The 12,570-nt window shown below is 46.3% G+C and overlaps 1 long non-coding RNA gene across 1 annotated transcript; it reads right to left on the bottom strand.

Moving 5' to 3' along the window:
- Nucleotides 1-5,053: 5,053 nt before the first annotated feature.
- On the bottom strand, nucleotides 5,054-12,570 carry LOC146756685 (uncharacterized). The gene is made up of 4 exons (XR_014937284.1): nucleotides 9,415-12,570; nucleotides 9,121-9,196; nucleotides 7,784-8,939; nucleotides 5,054-5,293 (listed from the first exon to the last, which is right to left on the bottom strand). It is a non-coding gene; the product is annotated as an uncharacterized LOC146756685 (long non-coding RNA).

The following is a 12,570-nucleotide window of genomic DNA, read 5'->3' as shown; positions in this document are numbered from 1 at the left end:
TGGCTTCTGGGGCAGAGAACTCTGCTCACACAGGACCCAGCACTGCAGAGATACGGCCAAGAGTGGGGAACGCCTGCACGTATTTCCCTGGAAGATGCTTGCAAGAAAAACACACTGACAGTGCCCAGTGTTGCTCACCCCAGCATAACAGTCCTGCTGGAGAGCCAGGGATGGGACAGGACATGCTGACAAGAAATGACACAGAGTGTGTGATGAGGACCTCAATCTGCTTATTATGTGGATAATGCGGAGAGGTCTGGCTGACGGAGCTTCTCACTGTGTGAGTCGGTCAGCATTAGAGAAAGCCAGCATGGAGTTCTGTGAGCTTTTGCAGGGGACGAAGAGGCGCAGAAGCTGCTACCCACCTTTGGTGCTCTTAGAAAGTTAACTGAGAGAATTGGAAGGGAGACCATCAGCTGACCAAATGGACACCAATAGGTCAGGTCCTGATCAGACCCGACGGAGGGCCATGGCTCCCAGACCCTATGCCACTCCTTGTCAAGGGCAGGAAACACGTCTGTGTCAGGACCCCAAGTGGGCCCTGCTGGCTGCCGGCACGTTGGGTTAAGCCGGCACCAAATGACGAGCCATCCTGTGCACCGTGAGGATCTGAACATCTCAGCACCGGTTTTGGTCAACAACTCCTTGGTTATTGTCTCCAGTGCAGCCAGTGATTCGACGTCAGCACTGGGCAGCGGCTGCTGGTAACGGCACATGAGACAGCGTTGCTCCCAATGTGCCTGAAGGTCCGAACTGGGAATCCAGCCTTCATGCCGGACTGATAGTTCATGAGCAGGGGAGACCTTGTTCCTGGATAGTCCCCCAGTGGTGGACATTCAGAACGATTCTGCACAGCCAATATGTTTTTGTCTTCTTATTTGGTTATGGAGTGTGACATTATAATGCACACTGGACAGAACTGGATTGTCATGAAGATTCTGTACAATAGTGTTACATTGAACTTGGAGAAGTTGTAACTCCATTGTGTACTGTGCTGTTATCTTGAACTTGAATGCACCGTTCTCTACAAGTTGACTAAGTGTTGCCATACAGCATTTCACAATTTTTAGGCAGATTGCTGTTGTGTGCTTTCAGGTTTGTAGTCACTGCAGCTGCATCTCTTTGGTATGTTACTATGACAGTTTCATTGTTTTTCGCATATGTTTAATGATTGATTCATTTGCGGAATAGCCTTAAATGTGCAAATCACCTTTGGGGTAACAGGGAGTATGCAGGGGAACCTTTACAGGGGCTGCAGATAATAAAGAGGGGGGAGATGTTGGGTATTGGGCAGGTGGTGCCTGCATGCACCAGCAGTGGAGTCATGGAGGTCATGGGTATCTGATAGGGGTGGTCACCTGTACCACTATATAGGGTTTGTGGCGCGGCATTAAACTGGTACTTTCAGCGTTACACACTGTGTGTTCTGGTTAGCATTTGGGCTGCTGTGCTAACAGATGTGTCTGGGGTTATCTTGTTTTAAAATGGAAGGGCTCGTAAGGAGCAGAGGGATGTGAGGTATTTCTAGTCCGCTTCATGCTCCCGATTCCAGAACCCTTCCAATTGTGAGGAAACAGAAGTGCTGAGCTGTGTGCGTGTTCCACGGTGCAGAGTCCAGTGACAGTTGGTGCCCGGCGTCTGTGCAGGGCAGCACCGAGGTTGTTAGAAGCATAGGAATCTGCCAGAGAGGAATCTGATGTGAAGGTACTAAAGGTAAAAGGCAGCATTTCTATCAGTACTGGAGGAGGGTAGGAAACTTTGTCCTTAAGTGCTGTTTTTGTTCCCTTTGTCATGCAGTCAATCCAGCAACTAACTTGAGAACTCGACTTCTCCTCTCTTTAGTTTAGATTTGGGGAAATTCCCTGGGAAAAAAAAAAAAAAAAAAAAAAAAAAAAATTCCTCGAAAATTCACTAGTGTCTGTGTGAGTAAAAGGTTCCAACCTTTATTGACTGTCGGAAATGCTTAGCACAGAAAAGTGCAGCACTTTAATGAAAGAGTTCCGAATCACTTGAATTTGATCTTCTGTCTGGCCTGGTTGTAGGTTTTACTGCATTTGATACCTTAAAAAAAAAAACAAAACAACAACAAAACAAACCTAAAATACCAAAATATTTGATTTTTACATCAGAAAAGAAAAAAAAACAACAACCCAAGCCCTTGTTGTGGCTGAGCAGAACGTGCTGCAGCTCCATGCAGTGCTGAGTTACCGTATTCAGGCACATGTGTGTGGATTTGTGTATTGATACGCACTGGCATGCTTTTGCTGTACAGGTAACAAAGACAGGGGAAGGTTTTAGTGTTTTCTTCATAGGTGAAGAAACCTTGAAGACCAGAAATTCCAACTTACAGAATTTGACATTGGCAAAGTGAGGAGGAAAATTCTTCCTAACCTGTTATAATTAATTAATTCACGGATTCAGTGTTGGTTCGGCCTACAGGAGAAGTGAACTGCAAGGCTTGGAAGATCGCTGTCTTTGCTGAGGTTGTCCAGGTGGGTGAGCTTGAAGACCTGCAGTGGTCAGACAAATGTGTTGGGGTTACTCACTGCTGTCACTCGTGGTGTTGAAGGAGGGGCTCCATTGGAGGGCTTGCAGCCGTGCAGCCCAGGGGCTCCGTGCTGAGTCAGGGTGATGTTACTAGAGTTTGACCAGTGTTGAGGAGGGCAATGTTTTGAAACAACTGCTCCTGAGAGACTGATTGAATGAAGAGAAGAAAGCTGGGAAGATGATAGATAGGAGCACAGCTTAACTTTGTGTGCTTCTGATATTTCAGTTTTTTCTTGCATGCTCAGCTTCTTTTTGCTCCTGTGGCCTTTGCCTTGCAGGTTGTTTTCCTGAATTTAAGCTTTTACTGGGTGAATGTTGTGTAGGGGGGGATTTCCTTGTTCACTCAGTAGCCAGTTGGATGGGCAACTGGTGACTCAACATTTATCTGTGTGGGTTTTCAGCCTTGCCTGCCATCTTTGTGCAGTGGTTGTAAGGTTAGGATCAAAGTTTTAAATTGATCCTTTTCTTCCTGTAGCTACGCTGCCAAGTCCACCAGAGTCTGCAGGTGACGATCTGAGGGCAGCTCAGATAACAGTGCAGCAGAGCAAGCTTTCCGTGCAGTCCGATCCCTCTCCACAGTCGATGGAAGTGATGGAAGTGGAAAACTCAGAGAATGTCCCAAGCCCGACACATCCTCCCATTGTCATCAATTCTGCAGATGATGACAAAGGTGATGGTGAGTGTGGTTGATTTCCCGGTTCTCTAGTAGTTACTCTATTCACTTAGGCTGCTTCTATGTGTTTACCAGGTAAGTGTAGCAGTTTAAATAAAGAACCCATCTGTAGTCACTTACATTTGTACTTAAGAATATTAACTGTGGGCTGAAGTGTATGAGCTACATAAATGTGGGAAATCTGATTGAATTCCTACTGCGTAACTGAAGAGGCTGATTTTTTCTTTCCTTGTACAGACCAGCTTTCTAAGGAAGGAGAAGAAATAAAAACACCTGTCCAGCAACCAGCTAAAGAAAACCATCATGGATTGCGGATCATTTCCATTAGGAAATCTAATGCTGATACAAAACAAGGTATTCCAGGATTAATCAGAAGCACTTGCCAATTAACTCCAAAGCAATGTATTGTACAAACACAACAGAACATAGGGTTGCTGAATGGACTCGGCTATTTCCATGATCTTGTTCCTACCTCGTAACTTCATGTGCCTTTCAGATTAGGAAGGTAAACTCCTTTGTTTAGAGCATTAGAGCACGACGAGGCCACAGCATGGAGTTTAAGTGCCTGTATGTGCATCTTTCCAACCAGTGGTGAAAGCCACATTTGCTGATAGAGGAATCTAATGTCATGTGGATGGGATAAAGTAAGGGATAAAGCCTACTTTTAATATCCAGAAGGATGAAAGGAGGGCAGCAGACAGACATCAGGTCCATGGTGCTCTTAGCTGTGGGGAGAGCTGACAGGGTTTGTTCTGCATGCTTCTGAGCAGGAGGCAGTTTGCAGAGCTGTGGTCCTCAGCGTGTGCCTCTGTCCTTCAGTCTCATTCACTGCTCTGTGTTCCCAGATGACAGTCTGAATTTTGGAATAAAAACACTTGAAGAAATCAGACTGAAGAAACAAAAGGATAAAACCAAACAACAAAGTGGTGAGTTCATATGCCCTACTTTGTTATCCTTCTGATAATACTCAGATAGCTGGCACTGTGTTGGGGAATAGAGCTGTGCAGTGGTTGTTGCACATTGGACAGTAGTGAGTAAGAAATGCGCTTTGGTCTTTGTGACGGTTCTGTCAGGTTTGCTTTTGTTGTTGGCAGTGGCTTTTCTTTTTCTTGTTGTAAACACTGTCTGTTTGTTCACTTGGATCAGAAGGGCCTTCAGGAGCTCCTGCTCATCTGCTCCAATCTCAGACTGTTCCTGTGCCTAAGAAGGAGAATGTGCGGACACTGGTCAGAAATGTGACGCTGTCTGCAAAGCAGGGTAATGATGAGTACCTTTGTTTCCATTTGGTGGCTCCTAAGTGGAATGGATAAATTACAATTGGGACTTACCCTGAGTGCATTACAGTTGCAATATTATTTTCTGTCAGGGCTGTCAAAGTGGTGTCTTTTGGGTGTATTTGTTTTGGGTGGGAAATGGGCTCACAAGACAGCAATTCTTTTGGTTTCTGACAAATAAGCACTTTGTTTTTCTTTGTTTTAGGGGAGAAGCCCGTGATTCGACTGAATATTGCTGATGAACCTGGAAAACAGGAATCCTCTGTAGGTAAGGGCTGCTTGTGAGCTGCTGTTTGGCTGCCTCCACGTAAATGGGAGGGCACTGCTGAAGCAGGAGGGAGGAAAGTGTGTCGTGGGTCTGTGATGACTCCAAGTGGCACACAAGTGTAGCAGCTGAAAGGTGAATTTGAGAACATACACTTGGAGAAACCAAAGTTTGTGGTTGACTGTTGTAAAAATCTTTCTCCAAAGGAATTATCTTAGGAATGTTGTTGTTTTCTCTCTGTAGCTGATGTCAGTGGCCTTCCGCTGAAACGCAGCCTTGCAGAAAGGCTGGGGAAGAAGATCAAGATTGACAGAGCACCAAGGAGAGGTAAATGGTCATTGGTGTTTGCTGCACAGATTCTCTAGGCTTTCTGCTTGTTCTTTCCTGGGAGCGTTCTCTTTGCGTGCTTGCTGAAGTCTTCATCACTGGGATTTGAAGTTCCTTTCCCTGCCCCGTTTTGAAACGTGAGCACAGAGCTGGCATTTATGCAGCATCCCTGGTTTGTTCCGTTCTGTAGTTCAAGGCATGAAGTCTCTGAAGGAGAGACAGGGACATACTTGTGCTCAGATAGATAATAACTAGGTATTACACCTGCTTTCCCCTTTTTCCTTCTCATGAATTTAGACCACTTCCACAGAGCCCTAAATGTTAATTTGAAAGGGAAAAATCGGACTGGTTTTTAAAATATAGGACAGGTGGCTTTGGAGAGAAAACTGCAGAGTGAAGCTGTCCTGTGATGCGCTGCTGGGAACACTCATATTCTGTAATATTATGACAAATCTGCAAACTTAAGCTCTCGTTGGACTCTCATTTAATCATTATGCTTCTCCTTTCTTGATGATGGCAGAGAAGGGTGCCAAGCCAGCAGGGGAGATCCATGTCAAAACTCTGGAAGAGATCTGTCTTGAGAGAGCGAATCAGCGAGGAGAAACCCCAGCTGCCCCCCAGGCAGAAGGGTGCTGTAAGGTGGAGGATCCCAGCTCCGGGGTGAGGCCTTCCCCTGCAGTTCATATCAAAAGCTACTCGGAAGCCCTGGCTGAAAGGAAACACAAAGGACTGGAGGAAGAGAAGCAAAAAGTAGAAGAGCTTCTTACTGACAAGAGAGCTGAGGGTAAATGCAAGAACAAGAGAATTTTCCCTCCACCTGCGCCGGGTAAAGTGAAACTGGAAGAGCCACGGCGTAAAATCAAGCGATTGGAAGAAGTTCATATTAAAACCTTGGAAGAAATCAAGCAGGAGAAAGCCCTGCGGATGCAGCAGATCGCAAAGCCAGCAGGTAAGGAGGTGCTTCACTGTCTGCTCTGCCGAAGTGCTTCCTCTGTCAAGCAAATGGAGTTTGCTTAGAATTGCCTGGGCTGTTTCTTACCAAATGCAAAGGAAGGAAGTGCCAGGATGTCCATCCATGTGTTTTTCCATTGAATCCGTGGTGTCTGCCTGCTTCATTCTGGAAAATTCATTCGCTGTGAGGTTTTGTAATTCAGTTTCTCCTGTATTTTCTTTCTGCCATGTTTTTGGTGTGGCATGTTCTGTGTGTTGATGCCAAGGTTGCCTTCATCTTTGGCGTGTGTTGCTTAGTTCGATATGTAAATGTGTTTGTAAAGCAAGGATTGACTCCTCAACATGGGGGCCAACCTCTGTAAAAAAGGTCAGGGGGGGTGAGTTATTCATTGGGGAGGTGAAAGGCTTTGTGATGAGACAACATGTGAAGGAGGGAAGAGCTTGGATACTGTATGGACTGCGAGATGTCGCCTCTCTCGTGTTCTTTGTTATTGAATGTGAGGAAATAAGCACATGGAGGAAACACTGGCACTCAGGTTTCTTTCTATGCTTGCTGTTGACCAAATGATTTTCATTTTCCTTGTTTTAAAGCACCTGGAAGAGAAGAGGAAAAGACTGCAGAATGGAGCAGGGCTGCTCCCAAAGCTGTCTCTGCACCCGCAGAGGTGAGTCCCTTCTGAAGATGGACACATTGACACAATTTCTTCACATGTTCTCATGTCTCACTGCTCACCATGTGCCACCATCATGAGTGCATTCCTACCTTCCTGCCTTTGGTGAAGAGCTGCAGCCATGTTTCACAATCCTGATACTTTCAATGGCTTTCCCAGACAGCTTTGCACTCCTCAAACTCAGAATTGATCTGATTGCATCTGGCAGTGAGGCAGTAACCCTGCTGGCACCAGGTACAACTTGTGAGGTTAACGTGGGAGCGCTGGATACAAAAAGGCCACGACGGCTTCGTGTTCAGGGAAATCAGACTGTGGGTGGATGTTGTGTAGGGGAACAGGAATGACTTTCTGTTGCTCAGATAGAATGTGGTAGGTAACAACTCCAGTACTGCGCTGATTTAAACGAGCTTGCTTTGTTAATTGCACACGTTTGAAACAGTGTTTTCACAGCAAAGCATGGATCTTGTTATATGCAGGCATTTATGAAAGGGTCAGTGACCCAAGTGACAGGAATGTACTGTTCCAGGTGCAGCCGTTTTTGCAATATCTCCAATCTGATTTCCTTCATACACTCCCCCTGGTGTTTGTTCTGATTTTGCACTTACTTTATTTCTTTTTAGCCCTCGGATCAGAGTACACCAAATTCTAGAGCTCAAGCAAAGAGCCTTGAGGGGACAATAAAGGAGAAGCTGCAGCTGAGACAACCGGAGAAGCTGAAGAAGGAAGTGGCTGCTGTGCCGGCTGCTGCTGAAGAAACAGTCAAAGGTAAAAGTGCAGAGCTTAGCAGTCCTGAATCCACCCTTCATGGTCAGCTTATCAGCTTGCAAAGGCCTAAGTGAAATCTCAGCACGGTGGGCACCAGCATTGCCAGGGAAACCATCAGCCCAACCTCAGGAGCAGAGAACTATGAATGAGTGTTGAGTGTGAGGTGGTCCTCGGAAGTAAAGGGACCTGAGTGCTCATGGTGGGTGCGTGCCTAGGGAAATGCTTATTTTCTTAGTTCACTTGTGTTCCTTCCAGCCAGACTTCAGCTTGAGAACAAGGGACAGACAGTGGCGCTGAGCTGCAGACTTACCTGTGTGATAAACCCCTGGATGTATTTTGTGGGTCTGTTGTGGCTTGCACAGCGTCTGGTTGCACACTCTTGTCTGTAGCTCCTGCTTTTTCCTTTCTCTAGAGGGACCATGTATTGCTTTCTCCTGCTGTATGGCTGTTTCCCTTGTCTGGGTTATAATATGGTGTAGCTGTGCAGTTTCTTTGTTCCTTTGGTCGGACTGTTGGTATGCAGCACTTACTGTGGAAGATATTGCTGAGATTTGTGGAAAGAGCAATGTAATTTTGCTGGCTGGATGTATTTAACTGTGGAGAAGAGCTGTGGGAATGACAGGACAATCTGGACTCCTCTCAAGGCACAATTGTACCAGCTCTCTCTTCTTCCTGTAGCCAAGGCCAATGTGTGTGAGAAGCCTTGGGATGGCAAAGCCAGCAGCCCCACGAAGCGAGCAAGGAAGCAGAAGGCTGCTGAGATCTCTCCTTCTGCTGTGGCAGCTGTGAATCCTCGGAGAAGCACTGAAGAAGAGGAGCCTCCAGCTAAAAAAGCTAAAATAGCAGCTTTGGTAAGGAGGGGAGGAAGTGTCAGTGCTGTCCTGGTCAGGCTTACTGTTAACATCCTTCAGGAGCCCCTTGGCCTCCATGTTGGGTTAAGGCTCAGCAGTGCTGAAGGAGAAGTGCTGCAGAGGAAGGATCTCCTGAGCAATCATTGACTTTGTCTTCCTTCTTTCCAGACTGCTGCTCCAGCCCTGCCGGAGGTCAGCCTGCTCACCAAGGCTGTAGAAGATGACACTGAAAAGTTCATCTCGGAATTCTTAGAGGAAATGGAAGGACAATATGACTTGGAGCTGGAGAAGGATGTGGATGAACTCCATCTTGAACTTTCCGAGATGATTGACAGTATAACTGAGTAGTCTTATAGTATATATATATATATATATATAAATATTTTAAAAGGCTTCACAATGAGTCTTAAAGCACAGCTGAACTGGTAAAAGATTGGCAGACTACATTCCATTGTCCTGAGTTTTCCTGCGGGTCAGAGTTGAGGTCCTGTGCATCCATTCCCTGCTCCTGGTTGGCTCCTTTCAGCAGCAAGAGGACAAAGCAGTTCTGTGACAGCCCAGAAGGACGTCCATCCAGAAGGAGAACCCACGTCTCCTCGCCCGCTCCTTCTTCTCCTGTAGGTGAAGATGGGGCAGAGATGGAGGTCAGGGTCTGCTGCATAGCAGGGGGATCATGCAGGACTCGGGAGCCCAGCAGCACAACAGTGCTGGAAGGAGCCCTGTCCTCAAGGAGACCCCATTGCATGGGGAGACCACTGTTGGATGGGGTGAGGGTGCTGTGTGTTCTGCCCCTTACCAGCTGTGCCTCCACCAGCTCCGGCAGCACAGCCCCAGGCTCACACTCCACCTCCAGCTCCATCTGATGCTGTTGCCTGTGTTGAACAAGGCTTGGTTGGAGTCTATCACCACGGGGGGCTCCCCAGCACTGTGTGCCCACCCCCCAGGGCTGGGATGGGGCTGCTCTGTCACACCGTGCAGTAAACAGAGCCCCATCTCCAGCAGCACTGCAGTCCCATTGCTGCCCCAGGTGTGTCAGAGACCCCCGTGTGCAGGCGTGGGGTGCAGGGTCCCATGGGTGGGTCCCACTCACCAGGCACCCTCCAGCTCCAGCTCCTCCCGCTCCTCTCGCAGGCGCTGTTTCTCCCTGTGCAGCACCTGGAAGACAAAAACATGAGCTCCAGGTCCACAACATGGGGGTGGGCAGCCCCCCACCCCTTCCCTCAACCCACCACACACACTATCTCCATTTCCTCTGTCTCAGCCTTCAGCTGCTCTTCCAGCTGGGCAATGAGCTGCTTCTCCTGCAAGACAAAGCGTGTACCACCAGGGGTGGCTGCGTTGGGTCCCATTCGGCCATGGGGGACGGGGGGGCTCATCTGGGGCAGATGTGACCTCCCCCCTTAATATGGGGGCTTGGGGGGTGGTTAAAGGTGAGTTAATGGGGTTTAATGGGGTTTACTAGGGATTAATAGGGATTTATTAGGGATCAATAGCAGTTAATAGGGATTAATAGGGATTAATAGGGGTTAATAGGGGTTTAATAGGGATTATTAGGGGTGTAATGGGGATTTATTAGAGATTAATAGGGATTAATAGGGGTTTAATAGTAATTTATTAGGAATTAATGGGGGTTTAATGGGGTTTAATGGAGGTTAATGGGGGTTTAATGGGAATTAATAGGGGTTATTAGGGGTTATTAGTGGGTTAATAGGGGATTAATGGGCTTAATAGGGGTTTAATAGGGATTTATTAGGGATTAATAGGGATTAATAGGCGTCAATAGGGGTTATAAGTGAGTTAACATGGGATTAATAGGGGTTAATGGGGGTTTAATGGAGATTAATAAGGATTTATTAGAGATTAATAGGGATTAATAGGGGTTTAATGGGGATTAATAGAAAATTAATAGGGAATAATAGGGATTAATAGGGAATTAATAGAGGTTAATGGGGATTAATAGAGATTTATTAGGGATTAATAGGGGATTAATAGGTTGTAATGGGGATTAATAGGGATTTATTTGGGATTAATAGGGGATTTATTAGAGATTAATGGGGTTTAATGCGGGTATAAGGGGGTTTATTAGGGATTTAATAGGAATTAAAAGGGATTAATAGGGGTGTAATGTGGATTAATAGGGATTTATTAGTAATTTAATATATGGATTAATATGGATTAATAGAATTAATAAGGATTAATAGGGATTATTAGGGCTAATAATTATTAGGGCTATTAATTATTAGGGCTATTAATGCCATTACTAGGGCTATTAATTATTCAGTCTATTAATTAATTATTCCGGCTATTGATTAGGATTATTAATTAATTATTTATTGATTATTAATTATTAGGCTAATTAACTGCATCTTTTCTCTTTCCAGGTCCATATCGACGACGGAGCGACTTCCGCCCCCCATTAATTAGTTAATTAATGATTAATTAATTAATGACCTGCCATTATATAATTAATCCATTAATCGAGGCCTCATTAGCACTTAATAACAGGGACCGGGAAAGGGGGCGGGGCTATGTAAATCAGGCCAATGGCTCATGAATATATAATCATATGCTAATGAGGTCTCACTGTTAGCTGATTTGGCGTGGTGGGGTTTGACAAAGCCACGCCCCCTTCATTTGCATAATTAATGCGCACGCGTTAACAAAGCTGGTGCCCGATTGGTCGGCGTCTTGTTCTTCCTTCGTTCCGATGGGGTTAATATTTGGGGGGGGGGGGGGGTGTTTAATTAAGGCATTAATTAAGAGGTTAATTAAGGGGTTAATTATGGGGTTAACGAGGGTCGATGTGTGGCCGGAGGTGGGGGGGAGGGGGAGATGATGGATGCTGTTGGATGAGAATAAAGATGGCGGAAGAGCGACAGGGTCTGGTGTTATTGGGGGGGGTATGGGGTATATGGGGGGGATGGAGCCTATAAGACCCTATAGACCCCATAGGACCCCATAAAAATCAATAGGACCCCATAAGAATCCCATAGGACTCCATAGGACCCATAAGTCCCTATAAGACCCCATAGGACCCCATAGACTCCATAGGACCCCACAGACCCCATAAGACCCTATAAGACCCCATAGGAACCCATAGGACCCTATAAGACCCCATAGAACCCCATAGGAACCAATACGACCCCATAGAATCCCATAGGAACCAATAGGACCCTATAAGACCCCATGATACCCCATAGAACCCATAAGTCCCTATAAGACCCCATAAGACACCATAGAACCCCATAGAGACCCCATAGGACCCCATAGAACCTCATAAGTCCCCATAGAACCCCATAGGACCCCAAAAGACCCCATAGGAATGAATAGGACCCCATAAACCCCATAGAAACCATAAGTCCCTACAAGACCCCATAGGACCCCATAGGAAACAATAGGACCCCATAAGACTCCATAGGAATCAATAGGACCCCATAAGACCCCATAGGAATCAATAGGACCCCATAGAACCCAATAAGATCCCGTAGAACCCCATAAGACCCCATAAGTCCCTATAATACCCCATAGGACCCCATAGGATCCATAGGAACCCACAGACCCCATAAGACCCTATAAGACCCCATAGGAACAAATAGGACCCCATAAGACCCCATAGGAATCAATAGGACCCCATTAGAAGCCATAAGACCCCATAAGAACCAGTAAGACCTCATAAGACCCCATAGAAACCAATAGGACTCCATAGGAATCAAAAAGACCCTATAAGACTCCATTGACCCCATAAGACCCCATAAGATCCCATAGGACCCCAAAGGAATCAATAGGACCCCATAAGACACCAGAGACCCCATAGGAACCAATAGGACCCCATAGAACCCAATAGAACTCCATAAGACCCCATAGGACTCCATAAACCCCATAGAAATCAATAGGATCATTAGAAACCATAAGACCCCATAAGAACCAATAGGACCTCATAAGACCCCATAAGACCCCATAGGAACCCATAGGATCCCATAAGACCCCATAGGAATCAATAGGACCCCATAGAACCCCATAAGACTCCATAGGAACCAATAGGACCCCATAGAACCCCATAAGAGACCCCATAAGACCCCATAGAACCCCATAAGAGACCCCATAAGACCCCATAGAACCCATAGGAATCCGTAGAACCCCATAGAACACTATAAGACCCAATAGGAACCAATAAGACCCCATAAGACCCCATAGGACCCCATAGGATTCAAGAGGACCCCATAGGACCCCATAGAACCCCATAGGA

Source organism: Coturnix japonica, chromosome 26 (genome assembly GCF_054131305.1).
Source record: "Coturnix japonica strain WE chromosome 26, WE-NBRP24, whole genome shotgun sequence".
Lineage (NCBI taxonomy): Eukaryota > Metazoa > Chordata > Aves > Galliformes > Phasianidae > Coturnix > Coturnix japonica.
This window is presented reverse-complemented; position numbering and strand designations above follow the sequence as displayed.